The sequence below is a fragment of the Octopus sinensis genome, linkage group LG11, assembly GCF_006345805.1.
Source record: "Octopus sinensis linkage group LG11, ASM634580v1, whole genome shotgun sequence".
NCBI classification, from domain to species: domain Eukaryota; kingdom Metazoa; phylum Mollusca; class Cephalopoda; order Octopoda; family Octopodidae; genus Octopus; species Octopus sinensis.
Genome location: NC_043007.1, coordinates 62,532,055 through 62,552,742, shown reverse-complemented (window position 1 = coordinate 62,552,742; position 20,688 = coordinate 62,532,055). Strand labels below are relative to the sequence as shown.

At 35.6% G+C, this 20,688-nt stretch overlaps 1 long non-coding RNA gene across 1 annotated transcript in view; it reads left to right on the top strand.

Moving 5' to 3' along the window:
* Positions 1 to 16,676: 16,676 nt before the first annotated feature.
* LOC118765452 overlaps positions 16,677 to 20,688 on the top strand; it is an 18,368-nt gene continuing 14,356 nt past the window's right edge. Inside the window, exon 1 of the long non-coding RNA XR_005001318.1 lies at positions 16,677 to 16,687. This is a non-coding gene — a long non-coding RNA (uncharacterized LOC118765452). The remainder of the gene's footprint in view (positions 16,688 to 20,688) is intronic.

Below are 20,688 nucleotides of genomic sequence, written 5' to 3'. Positions count from 1 at the left end.
TATATCTGGTCAGTTTTAACAAAAAACCCGAGAATATTTCTACATGATTTATGTTCAGACTGCTGTATTCTATGTGTTTTATGTTAAAACCAACCAGATCCAACCTCTCTCACCTACCCTACAATGTCATTCTAAAAATATACTAACACAATGAAATCTTGAAGCTGCAAGATAATGCATGGTTAATTCAAAACAACGTGAATAAATAAACAATACATTTGATTAAGAAATATGAATGCTAAAGGGTTAATAATGAAAAAGTTATTTTACTAAATTCTTCATCGTTTTCAAAAGTGACTGAAGCAAAGGCAGCTCATTTCAAAAGAAATATGGTAACAAAATGGTTAAACTTTTGAACTTCCACTTGTAAATATCCCTCTACTTTATTTCAAATTCTGTTGAGAAAACATGATATATGATTATAGCCAACCTCTTACACATGAAAAACTATCCGAGAATTTTGTTAGCATTTCTGTTTATAAATTACACAACCCTAGAAAGTGTGAAAAATGGCTAATATTTCCTTCTAATTTTGCTTTTCTTATAATATTTATTCAAACTCCAAAGAATCTCTCTCTGAACACATGGCTATGATACTCCTCAACTACTCCTGTTCATGATTAGAGATGTACACATTGGTATCCATTAAGGGACATGTTCAAGTGGTTAAGGACAAACAACTGACAAGCAAATCTGTGATATTGAGCAGAATATTTGCTATAATGATATTTCTGCTCCAGTAACTCAATACTGAAATGTAATGGAAAATAGGTGAGTTTCAAAACATTAATGTTCAGGTGACAAAAGCAAAGTTTGAAAGGAATAGTAGTCATTTCCTTTGATTTCTAGATAGAAGCAAATAGGAAATAATACTGACCAAAGTAAAAAGAAAATTGTTTCAGTGTTATCTGTGTGCTTTGTGCTTTCTAAGACACGTAATAAACAATGCCTTTTTTAAAAATTGGAAAGACTTAGCAACTTTAAGGCCATTCTATTGTAAAACAATGCTTCAATAATGTACACTAGCATGGAAAAACACAGAGCCGTAGGTATAATGAAAAACAGATGTAAAGCCATATATGTGTGTGTATACATATCACATGTACATATTTAGAAATGTACAATTGTATATGTATATATACACACATGTACATCTCTGCATATGTATGTGTATATGATATACAAGTATCTTGGACAGGATAAGAATGTCAGCTATAACGAGAGTGTAAGGAATGAATATCTCAAGAGAGTTAAAAGAATATGATCGTCTGAACTCTCATCTTACAATAAGCATATTACCTACATCACCTTTGTAATATCACCCCCATTTGGTCCTCTAAACTAGTCACTGTGAAGGCCCAGTGAGATAAACATGAATTTGCAAGCTGCTCAGTCTCACTGGAAAGTTCAACATCAGTAGTAATGTAGACAGGCTATACTTCCCCAACAAGGGTGGTGGCTGTTGGTCTTTAATCTGTAGTGATAGCGTATGAACCAGATATTGTGATACTGAAGCAATATCGGTGGTAGAGAAGGTAGTACTTGGCATGAAATACCCAAACCATAAAGGGAATTAAATTACATCAAAAGCTTGACATGGAATATCAATTTTATGACATCCCGTTTTGAAGGCTGTCTCTATGCATTTCAAGAGCAAGAGATCCCTACAAAGTATTTAGTACATGAAAGGCAGAAAACATTGATAGACAACAAATGTAGGCTGTGCAAAATGAAATCTGAAGATATCAACCACCCTGTTGCTGACTTACAGAATGTCTCATAGATATTATCTTCTCAAGAGGCATTATGTGGTCACCAGAATAGAATGAGAAGAAACAAAAATCACCACTTCTGAAGTGTACTTGAATTATTTAATTTCAAAATTTCCTGATAAAATTTGATGAAAGTTTTCCCAGAACTAGTTTTAAATAAGGAAATGTGTTTATTACTGTGTGTGTGTATATATATATATATAATATATATATATATAGTGATCACGTGTGTGTGTGTGTTTTTTACATCTGCAGATACTCATGTTTGGAACAGCTGAAGAGCAAATTGTCTCAATTTAGAGTTACTTCCCTTCCCAGTTAAGACACTATTTGGTAACCTTTTGTTGAGTCACTGGAATTTTCAGATTGTACGTATCCTATTATTAAAGGACTAGCTATTTCTAACATGACTAGGGTTATTTCAAGAAATAATCCTTTAGAGATTAATTTTTATATTCACTATTTCCTGGATCTGGTACAGGAAGGAAAATATTTTTACCTTTGATCTGTTGCCTTTTCTTTTAGTAATCGTTACTATGTTCCACAATTGGACATTAAAATGATGTTGATTACAAATTTTTGTCAGCAATTTTAGTATTGGGTCTATTTATTGTAATTGTAATAATGAATTATAAGATTGTTTTAAGTAACATTTTCAATGGCTTGTTGAGGTATTCACAGTATCATCTTAGGGCAAGGGCACACAGAGCAGTTAACCAGTGGCCTCACAAGTGTAGGGGACCAATCTACGTATGTTGTGGCTTATCCTTTACTTATTTCAGTCATTAGGCTGTGGCCTTGCTGGAGCACTACCTTGTAGAGTTTTTAGCTAAACAAATCAATTTCAGTATTTTTTTAAAGCTTGGTCTCTGCTTACATTCCCATAACTTAGTGGTTAGGCAAACACTGCTTGTCAAGCAGTGGTGGTGGACAAACACAAACTGAAAGACACACACACACACAGGGTGGTCCGAAAGTCTTGTCACCACCTGTAAATATTGTTTCAATTTTTTATTATCAAGGAGAGGGCTTCACAAGAGCGATACCAGAATATCCAACAGTTGAAGGACGCTGTTTCGGCAGCCTTTGCACCAATCAACAAAGCACAGCTTCATAGAATATCACACAGGACATGGTGCCACATTGTTTTGTGCCACAAAAATGATGGTGTTCATACAAACCTTCTCGATGTATGACAGTGTCAGTGTCAAAACCAGTACATGTGTTTGATATTATATTAGTCCTCTATTGTTCTTATTACTTTTCAGTCGGGAGTGACAAGACTTTCAGACCACCCTATATATATATATATATATATATATATATATATATATATATATACATATATATATATATATATATATCATCATCATCATTTTATCTGTCTTTATGTTCTGAATTCAAATTCTGCTGAGGTCAACTTTGCCTTTCATCCTTTTGAGGCTGATAAATACCACTTGAATACTGGGGCTGATGTAACTGACTTAGCCCCTTCCCTGAGGCCTTGTGCCAAAACTCGAACCCAATATTAATAGATACTGAGTAGAACAGAACAAACTATCAGTGGTCAAGGTCAACCAGTTCAGTTAGTGAATTACTACTATCATGTGTAGTCATGGTATGTGCAGCTAAGATATTTTAGCTTGTGAAAGACCAAAGTCCAAGCCAAATGTTCATGCTTTATTACTTGATAGGGACGTCTGGCATGGAAGAGATGCATTGGTCTGAGTGAGTCAGTCATCTGATCTGGGTGGATGGATTTCCATGCTTGGATCAGTCCGATGGAATTTCCTTGCAGCAGATTTTCTACAGTCAAATGCCCTTCCTGTCATCAGTCCTACACTTGTTCTAAAGCATGATATTGTTTTCCCATGACTGGACTTGTTTTCATAGAAAACTGGAAACAAATGGCACCACTTGCATTGTATGACAGTAACACTCACTAGTATTAAGTGACGTCTAGACAAGTAGGCACACACAGACACACATATGTGTATATATGTGTGTGTGTATATATATATATATATATATATAATATATATATATATAATTCTTTTGTCTTTTAAAATTTCTCTGTCATTTGAACTCTTTGCAAATTAGACCTACTTATATAAATATATATATTTATACATATAAATTCAGCAGGCAGCATGTGCAGCATCAGTACCATGCAAGCATAAAAAAACACCCAATAGTGCAATTTGGAAGACTGCAGCAGTCCGACTTGCCAGAAAAGAATGCTGTAATGCTGAACAGGAATACAAATTGCACAAATCAGAAGGCAACAGGAAAAAGCGCAATAGATCAGCCAACCACCTCAAGCAGGTGACAAAAAAGGCAGTGCTTGAATTTGAACAACGCATTGCAACTAACCCTGACAGCAAAGTGTTCTGGAAGTATGTGCACTCAAAGCAAAGACCCCACTCTCCAGTTGGTCCCCTTCGCAATCCCCACACAGGACAAATTACTGGCAATCCCGAAGAATGTGCAGAAATCATTGCTGGATGCTATGCCGGCATCTTTACTGTCGAAGACCAAAATGTTCCATCTTCACCACCACTGACATCGGACTTTATATCTACTAGGCAATTTACACCAGCAATGCTACAACGCCACCTTAAGAATAAACGCAACTATGCCTCTCCTGGTCTCGATGGTGTTACATACCTACTTCTCAAACGTGGTGGGTACTTTCTTCTAAACCAACTTTCTCTATTCTTCCAATTCTGTCTTGACAATGGTGTTACTCCAGAACAGTGGAAAACTGCCAGTGTTATCCCTCTGTTCAAAAAAGGCGACCGCACATCGCCTGTCAACTATCGCCCCGTTAGTCTTACTAGCTGTATCGCCAAACTGATGGAATCCTGTATCAGAGAAACCCTCTGGAACTTCTGGAAGTCTCACAGCCTCATCCAGCTGTCACAATTTGGATTTATTCCTAACTCCAGCTGCTATAATCAACTCATCGAGTTTCTTGAGGACGTTACCCAAATCACTGATCGTGGATCCTGGGTGGATGTTGTTTACCTGGACTTTGCTAAGGCTTTTAACTCTGTGCCACACAAAAGACTTATGGTGAAGCTCTCTGCATTGGGTGTAAGAGACGAACTCTATAACTGGTTGAAGTCCTTTATTTTCGGCCGAAAAGAGGTTGTCACAGTTCAAGGACAGCACCCTTCACCCTATGAGATGACATCTGGTGTACCACAGGGATCTGTTCTTGGCCCCCTTTTATTTGTTGCATATGTTAATGACATAGATGCTAACTTAAAGAATGCCATAGTGCTGAAATATGTACATCAAGCTGTACCTCGAAATAAAGAGGTCAGACTCGGTACACTATAGATCTCTATTGCAAGCAGACCTGGACACAATGCAGCAGTGGATCATGGACTGGCAACTCAAGCTGGCTGTGGACAAATGTACCACTATGCATTTTGGGAGGAGAAACCCCACGTCCACCTACTCCCTCCACAACACTAGTCTCAAAAAGTCCTCAATTGAACGTGATCTGGGTGTTATTGTCGACAGTGATTTGCGTTGGACAAAACACATCGCTAAAATTGTCAAGAAGGCTGAGGGTGTCTTGACATCACTCACCAAATCCTTTGTGAGCCGCTCTCCGACTATCTATCTGCGGCTTTATATAGCTATGGTAAGACCTCACCTGGAATTTGCATCACCGGTCTGGAACCCCTATCATGCCCAGGATATCAATCGTCTGGAAGCCGTTCAGCGACGTGCAACCAAAAGAATACCCTCCATCAGGCATTTGCCATATTCTGAACGCCTTACTTCCCTGGGCATGGACACATTGAAACTCCGACATGTGGCAGCTGACTTGGCAGACACCCATAAAATTATCAACCATCGTACAAACAATAACTCTGAGCACCTTTTCAAACTCCACCCATCTAACACCCGTGGACATATTTACAAAGTCAGAAAACAGCACAGCTCCCATGACTTTAGGAAACATTTTTTCACGCTGAGAGTTGCTGAAGCATGGAACAAACTGCTGGCATCAGATGTTAGTTGTCGGAGCACTGCATCCTTCAAAACTTCCATGCTTCCTGAGATTCGCCAACACTACACCTGATTTTCTCCCCTCCATACACACACAAGCATGTATCTGACTCATGCATTGTTCACTTTCCAGACATTTGTACATTGCTGCATATGCTTTATATGCACTGTCTGACAAGTTGTGGTGCACCTAAGCACTGTATACAATAATTTCATTATATTATATTATATCATTAACATTCATCTCAAAATTTCCACCTTTTCCTTTCTCTCATTTTGCATGTATACATATGTACATATTTTGTATTTGATGTACTTGGTATCTATAATACATTAAAAATTAACTTCATTCTTGTTTGCTTGCAGTGTTATACAGCCAAACTGGTGCATAATGAGAAAATGCCATGAATACTACAAATGGAATAAAACAAGTTTCTCGTAAATCAGACAAGTGGTTCTTGAGATATTAGGGGTTTTGGGATATAAATACTCAAAACAATGCATAATGGGAAAATACTATGATAATAACTTAACCCTGAAAAGGAAGAAACTCTAACTTTCAATTAGGCACATTAGGGACTAAGTTGCCAATGAAAAAATATGAGCTACTTTTCACAGTAAATGTTTCTATCTTCACTTTGTTAAACACAATATTTTAATCATTTGTAAAATATTTTTAACTGAATGTGATTTCCAAAATGTAAGTTGTTTGTACAGTAAGTATTTATATTTTAGCTTTCTTTAAAAAACAATATTTTAATGTTTTTTAAAATTATTTTCAAGTGAATACGATTGCAAAATTTTTTTTCGGTATATTTAAGAAATATTTTAAAGTGAAAATAACTTTTAAAATATGGTAGATATTTCGTAAAAGACCCATTTGTAACTTTGGTCTGAAATGATGTTTTTCTATAGGTTTTTTTTTCTGAATGCATTCAATGTGTCTCACCTCCAAAGATTAGGCTGCTATTTCTAACACACCCTGCTACTACATAATAGCTATTTGCAATAAAGGACTCGAAATAGCTGTTATGTGGTAGCAGGGTGTGCAAGAAATAGCAGCCAAATCTTTCCTTTGCTGGGGAAAAGAATCGTTTATATGTGATATCAATGTCACATTCATTGAAAGCATGCAAAATAACCTGGAAAAGAAAAAAATTCATGGAACAACACTCCATTGATGGGAAACTCTGAGGTCCCCACAACCCTTCCCCACTTTCTTTTCTGGAAGAATGTGGCTTGCGGTGGGTTTGGAGGTGAGATACATTGAATGCACTCAAAAAAGACCTGTGGAAAAAATTATTTCACACCAAAGTAAGAACGGGTCCTTTACAAAACATTTACCCAAGATCGGGACAGGCATGGGAATAGAAGGATTGATGAGACTGATAAAGCAAGGGATGAGCATCTGGTAGAACAGAGGGAAAGAGACAGAAGCAGGAGAGATCAGGAATCAGACACTCTGAGAGCTGAGCATCTAGTGAAACAGAGGGAAAGAGATAAAAGTAGGAGATGTAATGAATCAGATGCTCATGTGAATATAAATAGAACAAAACAAATTTTGCATAAATTGGACCACAGGTTACTGAGATACACAGTTTTTTGGGGTACCCTTATAAATAGCTAAACTGGCGTATATTGTAGGAAATGCTTTGAAAGTAAGGTACCATTGAAATGTGAATAAACACAGAATAATAGAAGTTTTTACATAAATCGGACCACAGATTCCCAGGCTGCACAGTTTTTCAGGTACCTTGAACTATTGGTGACCCATGGGTCACAGGTAGGTCTAGTATTTAATATATTTGAGGTGTCTAATTTACTTATCTCTATAACTGCTTTTATATATATATATATATATATAATATATATATATATATATATATAATGGGTTTCTTTCAGTTTTTGTCTATCAAATTCACTCGGAAGGTTTGGGTCAGTCTGTAGCTATAGCAGCAGACACTTTACTTACCCAAGGTGCCATGCATTAGGACTGAACCCGAAATCATGTGGTTGGATGCAAACTTCTTAACCACACAGCCATGCTATTCCTATTTTTATTTCTATTGATATAAAACATTGATTTATTTGAGGCCACTACAAAAACGAAACTATTTCTCTATTTTTCGATACTGAAGTTTGTTATTCTGTAACCAAAGACAGATAAAGAAAGAAAATTTGTTTTTGATGCCAATAAAATTGGCAGGTTAGATTTGACCCACAGGTCATAGTTTGCTGGCCTCTGGTTTATATTACCAAATACTTTCTACAAGAACTCATTTGAGTCATGAAAGTTTTCTTTATTTATGTGTATATAAGTGCATGCTCATTTAAGTTTGTGGAAAAGGTTAAAATGTGTAAGCTTTCTTTCAAGTTCAGAATGTATTTCTATGAGGAAACCTTGTTTCTTTTTATGAATTTTTTTTTTTTTGCACAAATCTAAAGAATAAAAATAGAAGACTAAGCAGACAGAAAGACAAACATACTCACAATGTTCTCAATCTTTTATCTTTAATCCTTTATCTTTTATCTTTTAGTTGTTTCAGTCATTGAATTGTGGTCATGCTGGGGCAGTATTTTGAAGAATTTTTAGTTGAATGAATTAACCCTAGTATTTATTTTTTATGTTTTTTTAAAGCCTGGTACTTATTCTATTGATGTCCTTGCTGAAGCACCAAGTCACAGGGGAGTTAACACATCAATACTGGTTACCAAGCAGGAGGTAGGGGACAAACACAGATACAAAAACACACACACAAATTTATATATAAGGGCATTCAGCTGTAGAAACACTGCCAGATCAGACTGGCCCTGGCGCAGCCTTCTGGCTTCCCAGACCCCAGTTGTACCGTCCAACCCATGCTAGCATGGAAAACGGACGTTAAACGATGATGATGATGATATATATATGATGGTCTTCTTTCAGTTTCTATTTACTAAATCTACTCATAAGGCTTGGGTTGGCCTGTGGCTATAGTAGAAGACACTCACCCAAGTTCCGATGCAGTGGGACTGAACCCAGAACTATACACATTAAATGTTCATTAAAAGATGTGCCAAAATTTTGTTGAATGTCTGGTCCCATCATCTGTTTCAGATCCTGGTTACTAAAAAAACAAAAATATCATATTCATAGACATAGGTGCTGCTTGGTTGTTGAGACACTTGCTTCCCAATCATATAGTTTTGGGTTCAGTTCCAGTGCACAACATCTGGGCAAGGTTCTTCTTAGTAAAGTCCTGGATTGACTAAAGTCCTGTGAATGGGTTTGGTAGATAGAAACTGAAAGAAACCTAGTATGTCTGTGTATACACACTCACATACACACACACGTGTGTGTGTGTACCCTTGTTTTGGCATCATGTGATGAGCATCACCATCATACAAATAATTTTATTTGTTTCCTGTCTTCTGTGGTGAAATAGTGGTTTCAAATTTTGGCACAAAGCTAGCAATATTGAGGGAGGGTTAAGTCTATTACACTGACCCTAGTGCTCAAATGGCACCTATTTTATAAACCCCAAAATGATGAAAGGCAAAATCGACCTTGGTGGAATTTGAACTCAGAATGTAAAGATGCATGAAATGCCACTAAGCAGTTTGCCTGGTATGCTAATAATTGTGTCAGGTTACTGCCTTCTTACCATGCTTTTTATGTCTCAATAGGATAATTTGCTACTTAAGTTTTAATTTTTGAACTAATAACCTCCTCTATTAAGAAAAGGTATTGTTTGATATTTACATCTACACATCATTTCGATGGGTTTGATCTCTAATCCTTATTAGGTGTCCTAATCTAGATGGGATTTAAATGGGAGAATTGTACTTCTAAACTAGGATTTATAACACTCTTAACTCTTAAGCTACTGATGGATGTTCAAGTACATAATATTTTAATTAGACTCTGTTTAGAAATTAAGTTTCCTAATTCAAATCTAGTTTGAAGCTTTGAACTAACTTAATGACAATCAAAGGTTAACCAATTGAAATATTGTTTAGCTGTAAATATTTAACACATTTTGTTTCTAAAAATAGAGATTAATAGTCTAAAAATATTTTTAAATGCATTGTAGTTCTATTGAATGTTGGAGACAAATTGTAAACAAAAGCATTGTTGTGAAAGAAATATACTTTAAAGTTCAGTGGTTGGTCTATTTTATTGCTGATTGATGGTAGTGTGGAGACTAACTAAATCTCAACTGTTTCCAGAAGCAAATGCCTAGCCCCAAGTACATTTACAGCCTCTCCACTCATGTAGATGCTATGAAGTAATGATAAGTCAATATATCTGCAGCATCCTTGGAACCTGAGGGAATGCCAGATATTGGTTAAGTATGACCATACAAATCTACCTTTGGGTCAGTCTTCCTTGAATGTTCTTTAGGGGTTTACTCCCTTAACCTTTCCTTAAACGCTCTATAAATTGCCTCACAAAGCAGCAGAGATTTATTATTATAGTGAGTGTGGTTTGTGCAGAGCCAGTCCTACTCTCTCGTTTTTCAAACATCTGCTATTTCAAACACATGCCACGAACCCAGAAGTTATCAGAATGCAGGATTTGTATGGAAATGCTTTCTTTTAGATAAGCAGCTCAAGAGGTGAAGGGCATCATCTTCCTGAGGTGTGTTGTTGTTTTGGAGACAATTCTATAACATGCTAATTAACTCAAAGCTGGGGCCCTGATAAGTGCTATTACTCAGGAAACAAAAGTGGTTAACAGGTGGTTCCACACAATGCAAAACCCTGGAGCTCTTGAACCAGGGTGCCACCACTAGATGTTGTTTAAAGCCATACCCAGGACATATTCAAGTTGAGTACCCTTAAATATTTCCAAGGTAAATGATTTTTGTATGTCTAAGAATTAACTGGAAAAACAACAAAACATTTTCTTGAGTGGTTTGAAGATTACTTCATGTGTGAAACTAGAGAACACTGCAACTCTGCTGGCCTTGATCCAAAGTATAAAATATTTTTGATATTAGATAATCAAGGATAAATTTCAAGAACACAAGAACCCATTGAGTCATATCTGCACTGAGAAAAATGATGAATCTTTAGATTTTACAAATTCATAAATATACGACTTAAAATTACTGCTTTTGTATTATATTAAATAACTGTTTTTTCATATGGTTATGTAGCAACCTCATTAGCAACTTCAAGTTTGAATGCATTTCACAATGAATGTGAAATTTCTGCTGGGCAAAGGGTTCTTCATGCCTGTTTTGTATGCTGAAAATATTTATGGATATTCAATACTTTACTTTTCATTGACCTTGTCAAAAAACCGCAGAGGTTTAAGAGGTGTAGATATGGATGCATTAAAAAACACTTAGACAAGTTTTCAAAGGAGATACCGGATAAACAAACAGAAATGCAGTTAAGGTCAGTTTTGTCCAGCTCAATGATTTACCAGAAAAGAGGGAGATGGGAGTGAAATTAATTAAAATATCACACCAATGGCAACGCCCCATCATGGCGACAGCCTGTTGTTGAAACAAATGAAATTAAAGAAGGAATATATTCAACACTGAAAGTATGTTTCCATACAACAATAGCTGGTTAGTTATTTGTTTTCTGCATTTAACATATCTGTATAAACTTTATTTCACATTGTGAAATGTTATGTTTTTAAGACCAGCTTTTGAACTTAACAATGTATCATATTGTTTGCATACAGTGACTCAAGGCCACAGATCTAATGTGAAATGATATACACACAGCAATGAAATCACAGAGTCATTAGAGTGTTGGACAGTTATATCGATCTCAGTATTCAACTGATGCTTATTTTATTGACTCCAAAAGGGTGAAAGGCAAAGTTAACCTCAGTGGAATTTGAACCCAGAATGTCAAGATAGTGGTATTTGTTTGAACTCTCTGTGCCCTGAGTTCAAATCTTGCCAAGATCAAATTCACCTTTCATCCTTTTAGGGTTGATAAAAAGTACCAATCCAAGTTGGTGAATTTGTGGAAGCAGAAGACAATTGGATTAGATGTTTTGTGGTATTTTTTCTGGCTCTTTGCATTCCTAATTGGTTGGTAGACTTAACCTATTGTTCTCACTACCCAACATTGTACATGGTTTTAGCAGAGTGCACTCTGTTGCAAGCATTTCAGATCTGGTTTGAAGTTACATACCTTTCTCCCACCAATCTCAGAGAGAGTCCTTGTAACAAGTTATGAGCATTGCTTTCCCTCTAAAATATATAGACAATTTAATCAAGTAGAGTCTCTCACTGGTTTGGACTTCACAAAACTGGCACTCCACAGTCTGACATTTCCTGTGGTTTTGCTTATTTTGAATCTGTTACCATTAGTTTGTTGATATGCTATGAAGGTGAAACTGTTAGCAGTGATAAGCTGTTAAGCTTCGTTTACCCTAGCCAAGTGTTTTGCTGATGTTTCTGATATTTAGCTGGGTTACAGCCCTTCAGAATGTCATCCAAGGGACTAATAAAAAAAAATTCTTAAACAATAAAATATTTTCTTGAATGGTTTGAAAATTACTTCATGTGTGAAACTAGAGAACACTGCAACTCTGCTGGCCTTGATCCAAAGTATAAAATATTTTTGATATTAGATAATTGTTTGGCACACCTCAAAGTAGATCTCTTTGATAAAAGACAATGTTTTTGGAATATAACTCCTTACTCTCTACACCTCTGTGATTCAGCTCTATAACCAGGCCATACTTTGTTCATTGAAATCTAAATACTCTGTTTACATAATATTTAGATTCCAATGACTCCTTAGGGACCAATTTATGCTAACTGGCATTTTTCCATCATCTGGTAATGGCCATATTCCAAGGTTGTCTGATTTAAGAGATTTAACCTGTACTCATTTATTGATACAGAGAGATGAACAACAAAGAGGACACTGATGGGATTTGAACTAATAAAACTGAAGAACAAAAGTTAAGATAATTAAAATCATTAATCAGTTGTTCTGCTATTTCTGTTATTCTGGTAAGCTATATAATATTAAGACTAGGTCCATTTTGATCAGGGGTATGTAGAAATATGAAATCCATCTAGTAATGATGATTTCAAATTTTAGCAGAAGGCCAGAAATTTCAGTATGAGGGGTTAAGTCAGTTATATAGATCTCAGTGTTCAACTGATGCTTATTTTATTGGCTCCAAAAGGGCGAAAGGCAAAGTTAACCTCAGTGGAGTTTGAACCCAGAATGTGAAGATAGCTGAAATGCCACCAAGCATTTTGCTCGGTGTGTTAACAATTCTGCCAGCTCATTACTTTAACCCTTTTTGTAATAAAGATTTTGTTTTGTTGGCATAAGGAAAATGTTTGCATTCAGTGATGTACAATCAGCACAAGCACATATAAACAGGATGCTCATATCTCTCAAGTAACACTTCTAGAACTCCTGGTGTCTGTTCCCCCACAGCAAGTGAATATGGAAGTTTGTGTCATAAAATTTTGAATTAAAAATATACAGTTCCAGTCTGAAGAGAGTTGGAAATTATATATCAGAACTTTTGCCATTTTATTCTCCTGCTCAGTTATTCTTTACATGCCCTTTTGAATGCAAGAATTATTCTGAATTGATATGGCTGTGTGGAAAAGAGCTTGCCTTCCAACCACATGGTTCTAGATTTGGCCCACTGTGTAGCACCTTAAGCACCTCAGGTCAACCAAAGCCTTGTAAATGGATTTGGTAAATGGGAACTGAAAATAAGCCCATTGTATATATACATATGTGTGTGCGTGTGTGTGTATCTTTGTTTCTGTGTTTGTTCCCCACCACCCCTTGATAACCAGTGTTGGTTAGTTTATATCCCCATAACTTAATGGTTTGGCAAAATATACTGATAGAATAAGTGCCAGGCTTAAAGAAAACTCTTCAAAGTATTGCAGCAGCATGGTCACAGTCTAATGACTGAAACAAGTAAAAGATAAATGATGAATACTGTTTGACAATATATTTAAATAAAAGGAGCCTCCTGATTCTACTAGAAGTAGCAGCTATATCTCCCTCATATCACATCTTGTCCTCATAAAAGAAACAAGGCACACTGGATAATGTAGTCTGGTGGGACACTGTGCCTAGAAAAGTAAAAATGATGAGATAGCTGTAGTTGAAATACCTTTGTTCACAGGTTTGCTCAATATGTTTTTGGCTTTCATTGCAGACTTTCTTTACTTGATTAATTGTCACTTTCTGTTCCTTTTTTCTACTCTTTTGCAATGAGTTGTGGGGTTTCTGATCATTATCATTATTATCGTCATCACTGCTGCCATTACTAGCACCATCACAGTTGTGGGATGAAAAAAAGCTACTACAAAGACTCACATTTGAAAAGGCATGAATGTTACATCTTATTTCCTCTGCTCTTACAGAATTACTCAAGCTTTTAAGGCATATAAGAAGCGAGTGACACTGGCTATTCTCTGTGGCAATACCATCACCGTCATTACTGTATGATGCAGCTGAGCACACATTTCATTCTGGGGTATGTGGTCCATCATCCACCGTCCATCTTCCACTGCTTTACTCCCTCCACATTTTTATCTTTTTCGTTCTTTCCATTTCTTATCTCTCTTCTTTCCACTTTCTTTGTATTTAAATGTTCTAATAAGATTCATGTTATCTCAATATTTGACAACTATTCTTAAAAGAACTTACTAATATGAAGATTCATATGAAGTTCCATTTGAAGTTGGCTGTGTAGTAAGACATTTGCTTCCTAACCAAATGATTCCAGGTTCAGTCCCACTGTATGGCACCTTGGGCAAGTGTCTTCTACTATAGCTTTGGGCTGACCAAAGCCTTGTGAGTGGATTTGGTAGATGGAAACTGAAAGTCTGTCTTATGTATATATACATACATAATATATATAATACGATATAATTATATATATATATATATATGCATGTATATATAATAATTAATTTAACATATAAATTACTTATTTTTATTCCATGCTGACTACCTGATAATCATTAACATGATTTTTATCCTTATTTCATGTATATATATTAGGAAGTTAAAAGTTATGGTCAGTCATAGCACTTAGAAGTATAAGTGATTCATCAGACACAAATGGCTGAAGGCGTATAACTTCTCAAGAACTGAGAGGGTTATGTGCCTTCAGCCATCTGAGTCTGTTGAGTCACCTATACTGCTAAGCATTTTATAGGTGCAAGACTAACAGTCACTTTATGACCAATCATAACTTTTAACTTCCTAAAAAATACATCACTGCTCTAATGCTTTAGAGTGTGCTTCTTTTTCAGATATGTGAACAACTGATGATATATAAGTATGTGTATGTGTGTGTGTGCGTGGTGGTGGGGGTGGTTAGCTTTGTGCTTGTGTTTGTCGCCCAGTATCACTTGACAACCAGTGTTGGTGTGTTTATGTCCCTGTAACTTAGTGGTTCGACAAAAGAGACCGATAAAATAAACGCCAGGCTTAATAACGATTCATTTGACTAAGAACTTGTCAAGGTGGTGCCCCAGCATGGCTGCTGTCTAATGACTGAAACAAGTAAAAGATGAAACGCAAAAGAAATATAAATATATAAATAAATAAAGAGAAGAGACAAGCTTTTAAATACAACCAATTTTGTTGGCTGAATTAAGTCTCAGGGAAGCAAAAGGACAGAAAATCACTACATCATTGCTCATTATTGACTTTTAGCATTGAAACTGTCTTTTCACATCCTCTCTCATGGGTAAGTTGAACAGGAAACAAGATATGACTAAACTTTATATAATGATTAAGATCAGTGTGAATGTGTGTGTGTGTGTGTGTTTGCGTGTGTGTGTTTGTGTGTGTGTGTGCATGTGTGTGAGTGTGTTTGTGTGTGCACATGCAAGTGTATGTGTGCGTCTGATTATGCAGGGAGAGAGAGAGAGTGATACAGAGAGAGAGAAGGAGGAAGAAATATTTATTCATATTGAGGTGATAATGACAATCTTCCTTTTGAGAATTATCAAGGGAAGTAACTGGTCTTCTGCTGAATTCGACCTTTTTCGAATCAGTTTAAATCTACTTGAAAGATTTCACAAGTAATTGTTGTTATAGTTGCTGCTGTTACTACAGTAGTAATGGTGGTAGCGTTGTTGTTTTTGTTGTTATTACTTTTTTGACTTCATTTACATTGTTGTTAAATAGCATTATTTTGTTCTGCTTCAGTGAAACCATAACTAAAGCTCTTCTGAATAAGGATATCATCTGCAGAATAAAGAAATTTATTCAGCTTTAGCAAATGAATCAACCAATAGCAAATATAAAGAAAGGCTTTAAACCCCTCAAAATATGGATACCAATAAATATTCATTCCAATATATATATATGAGGAGGTACCCAAAAATAACTGGAAACATTCTCTGTGGAACAAGCCTGTTGTAGTTCAGGCTTCTGCTACTAGAAGCCACTTTATGTGACCCTCTGGTATCAGTCTGCCAACCAGTGGTATCCTGCAAAGTCGTACTGCCACATGCTGCATCTTTGTTTTGCAATGCTTCTCCCCTGTTCATTGATTTTTGCGATGGTTGAAACGAAGGAATTGTGTGCTTCCATGAAATTCTGTTTCCTGTTGAGGAAAACCGTGGCCAAAACAGTTGTCATGCTTCAAACAACTTACAAGGATGTTGCCATGAGCAAAACACAAGTTTACAAGTGACATTCAGTCAACATCTTGGTATTTGGGGTGATTACTAGTGATGGTAGTGTTAAGTCTCCATTCACCTTCCCACACAACCTCAGACTCAACACAGAAGCCTACATAAAGTGCCTGGAGGAGGTAGTGCTGCCCTGGGTCAAGAGGGTAGCTCCTGGAAGACCCTATGTCTAGTAACAGAACTCTGCACCATGCCACACAAGCAGAAGAATCCAGTCATGGCTGTCAGACAATTTTTGTGCCTCTATCACACCTAATATTTGGCCACCTAACTCCCCAGACTGCAACTCCCTTGATTATTATGTGTGGGATGCAGTTGAGTGAGAGATCAACAAAACTCCTCGTAACACCAAAGATGAACGGAAGGCAAGGATTATGGCGGCATTCCCAACTTAAGCAAGGAGACCAACCAGAAGAATTGCAGGAGATTCTGAAGTTGTCTGGAGGCTGTGGTTGAAGTCAATGGCAATTTTATTGAATATATTTACTCTTTAGTATTTCCAGATATTCTTATGTAATTTTGGTAAATATATCTGTTAAAATGAGATGTTAGTATTATTTTCATTTTTGTGTTAACTTAGACAACAGTTTATTCATCACACCCTGTATATGTGTGTGTGCATTTGTATCTATATCTATGTGTGTTTGTTCCCCAATACTACTTAACAACCAGTGTTGGTGTGTTTATGTTCCCACAACTTAGCAGTTTGGCAAAAGAGACAGATAAAATAAATACCAGGTTTAACAAAATATAAGTACTGGTGTTGATTCTTTTGACTAAATTTTCTTCAAAGCTGTGCCCCAGCATGACCACAGTCTAATGACTGAAACAAGTAAAAGATCAAAGATATATATGTATACACACACACACACATGCACACACACAGGTGTAGCTGTGTTGAGAAGTTGAGAAGTTTGCTTCCTAACTACATGATTTCAGGTTCCGTCCCATTGCATGGCATTTTCGGGCAAGTAGCTGCTACTATAGCTTTATGAGTGACTGTGGTAGAAAGGAATTGAAAGAAGTCTGTCTGGTGTATGTGTGTGTGTGTGTGCATGTGTGTGTGTAAGTATATATCATAATCATCCTCATCATCATTGTCATCGTCGTTGTTGTCATTGTCATCACCATCATCATCATCGTCCCCATCTTCATCTGCATCATTTTCATATCTACTTCTGCATGCTTGCATATGTTGTATGGAATTTGTTGAGGTGGATTTTCTAAGGCTGGGTACCCTTCCTGATGTTCCCCATCACCCTACATTTTCTTGCAGAATATTGGAAATGGATGGTGCTGCTTATATGACAGTGACAGTCATTTACAGCTATCATGTGGTGTCAAGATAAAGACACACACACACACAATAGGCTTCTTGCAGTTTCCATCAACCAGTTTCCATCTGACCCATGCAAGTATGGAAAAAATGGACATGAAATAATAATGATGATGATTTTATACATACATATATAGAATTGTGTGTGTGTGTATATATATATATATATCTGTAAATGTAATATGTAACAATTATTCAGTAGTCATGATAAAACTCTGAGTTTCGGATGGCGAGGTGGAAATCCATGCCGCCATCTCTTCAGTTATCCGGCCATTGGAAAAATGCTATCCTCCGAAACTCAGAGTTTTATCATGGCTACCGAATAATTGTCACATATTACATTTACAGATAAATTCCTCTATTTACATAAGATCAAAGTCTCTTTCTTTCTTTTGTTGTCTTACCATTTTTATTAATATATATATATATATATATATATATATATAAAATATATATATATATAAATATATATATTATAAAATATATATATATATATATATATATATATAATATAAAATATATATATATATATAAAATATATATATATATATCTATATATATATATATATATATAAAATATATATATATATAATATATATATATAATAAAATATATATATATAATATATATATATATATATATATATTATATATATATATATATAATATATATATATATATATATAATATAATATATATATATATAGATATATATATATATAATATATATATATATATATATATATATATATATAAATATATATATAAAATATAATACAAATAAGAAAATGGAGGAACAGATTCCTTTCAATCATCAACTTACAGATAATACCAATTCATATAATTTATTAACTAATTAAATAGGAACATCCAAATCCAACAGAATAAAACACAATAAAACAATATACATCAATAAGTAAGATAATACCATAAAAATAATACATATAAAATGGATCTTACAGCTGTTTCAGCCTGTAGATAAAGGTATCTCATTGTGCAGGCACAATTTGGATGTTCCTATTTAATTAGTTAATAAATTATATGAATTGGTATTATCTGTAAGTTGATGATTGAAAGGAATCTGTTCCTCCATTTTCTTATTTGTATTATGATTTTGAGGTAAAACATTTTACCTTCGCCCATCTAATACAATAAATGAACTAATTGCATTGCAATTGTAAGCATTTATGTATTAGCCTTTTGGGTACTTCACTGGCGGTATATTGGATAACTGATATCCCATAGTGGGTTACACTCATAACCCCTATCTCACTTTGTATATAATATATATATATATATGGATTCGCCTGTCAGTTTTGATGTAGGAGAATCTGACAACCTACTCTTTTTTTGTCTGTCAAAATGCTCATGTTGAATGTGACATTTAAGTCCCACCAATGATTTGCAAAGTAGCCCATAGTTACTGCAAGTATGAGGATTATAGGTTAGTGCAGGTGGTATACTTGCAGCCACTTTTCTCCTTTGCCTTGTTCCTCTAAGCCTGTTAATGCTAGTTGCAACAAAGTTTCTTATATCATTTTGACACAGTGATCTCACTTTTGTTTGCTCAAAGGCTGTTCACTCAAAGGTGTGAGCTATCTTCACTGCTGAGAGGTTACTCTTCAGCTTGTCCTTATATCTGAGCCACGGTTGACTAACATTCCTGTGCCCACTATCAAGGTGGCTGTACATGAGGACTTTGGTTATTCTTTCATCATTCATTCTGACAACTTGGCCAGCCCAACTCAATTGTGACTATGTAAGGAAGCTCTAAATTCCGCCAATCTGACACTTGCTAAACAGGTCAGCATTAGAAACTGTCTATTTGTGAATAACCACAGATTGACCAGAGACAGGCTTTGTGGAAAGTGTCTAGTTGGTTAATGTATCATCTATAGGATGTCCATGATTCTGAGCCACACAAGAGAGTAGTAAGAATGGCAACTTTGTAGACCTGTACTTTGGTGTCAAGTTTAATGCTGCTTTCATTCCATAGGCAGTAGCAGAGTTTGCCAAAGGTATTGGTTGGCTTTGCAAGACAGTTGACAATTTCATCAAGGGAAGCATTTGAATTCACTTTACTACTAAGATATGTAAATGACTTCACATAATTTAGGTTTTTCCCCATCAACCTGCATAGGAGTGTCAGAAAAATTATGAACCAGTGTCTTCTGCTTGACACTTCGAATTTGCTTAGGAGTAGAGCCAGGTTGGTGGAGTACTTCCATCTTCTTCATGTTGATGGTCAAACCAAAGGCTTTACATGCAGTAGAAAACTGTTTAAGAAATTCCTGAGCTTTCTCTTAGGAGGTTGCTACTAGTGCAACATCATATGCAAAAAGTAGATCATGAATGATACTGGTGAGGAGGAGTGTTCTGGCTTTGAAACACTGATGATTGAATAGTCCACCACTTGTTCAAAACTGGAATTTGACACCATTTTGTATGTCATCAAAAGCATACCTCAGCATCACGTAAAAGAAGAGTACAAACAAAACAGGGGCCATAACAAAACACTGTGCAACAAACAACAGGGGTCCAAGAACGGATTCTTTTGGTACACCAGTTGTCATCTCAAAAGGAGAAGAATGATGTCTTAGAATTGTGCCTACCTCTTTTCTGTGGCTCAAAAGTGTATATAATAATAATAATAATAATAATAATTGTGTACAGTGCTCAGGTGCACTACAACTATGTATGTATGTATCTATGTATGTATGTATGTATGTATGTATGTATGTATGTATGTATGTATGTGTGCATGCATGTATGTATTGGTGTATGTGTATATGTATGTGTGCATATATCTATGTGTCTGTGTATGTATGTATATATCAATGTTTATGGATATATGTGTGTATGTATATGTATATGCATAAAAGTGTCTATAATACATTCTTTTA